Here is an 864-nt window from a genome sequence, read left to right as displayed (position 1 = left end):
ATCCCAGCACTAGGGAGGCAGAGGCAGGTGGATCTCTGTGAGTCTGAAGCCACCGTGGTCTGCAAAGAGGGTTCTAGGACAGTTAGAACTGTTACACAGAGCAACTCTGTGTTGAAAAAACAAAACAAAACAAAAAAAGGAGGGGCATATTCCACAGCCTCAAATGTCCACACTCCCTAACTTTATAATAAGAGAAGTTTTTAAAGATGTAGACCCAGAAGGAGAAACTCTAAATGTCCAAACATAACCCTGTGATTTCAGGACTATGATGGATTTCAAATGCAAAAGTTAAGGTCGCATTCAGTGAGGAACCAGGAAACGCTGGTAGTAAGTGTCCAAGAGATAAAAGGCAAATTTCAGAAGTTAAATAACCTCCTCACACTTTTATTCTGAGGATGCAAACCGATCAGCACTGCTTTTGTCTCTTAGTTCGCGTTTTATTGCTGTGCTAAAACACTATAATAAAACACAGCTTGGGGAGGAAAGGGTTTATTTCAGTTTAAGGCTCCACATCACATTCTGTTGCTAAGGGAAGTAGGGGCAGGAGCCTGGAAGCAGGAGCTGGTGCAGAGACCATGGAGGGGTGCTGCTTACTAGTTTGTTCCTCATGTCTTACTCAGCCTGCTTTCTTATTCCATCCAAGACCACCTGGGTGACACCAGGGGTGTCACCACCCACAGGGGACTAGGCCCTGATGTGTCAACCGCTCATTAAGAAAATGCCCCTACAGGCCAATCTGATGGGGGCGTTTTCTCAATGAAGATTCTTTTTTATTTTTCCCGAATAATCATAGCTTGTGTCAAATAGATATGAAATTAGGCAGCACAGTCTCCACTGTATCAAGACTATCTTTCCTTGCTTCTC

The sequence above is a fragment of the Microtus oregoni genome, unplaced genomic scaffold (genome assembly GCF_018167655.1).
Source record: "Microtus oregoni isolate MIOR12 unplaced genomic scaffold, Mior012 000003F_ref0000135, whole genome shotgun sequence".
NCBI lineage: Eukaryota > Metazoa > Chordata > Mammalia > Rodentia > Cricetidae > Microtus > Microtus oregoni.
This window is presented reverse-complemented; position numbering follows the sequence as displayed.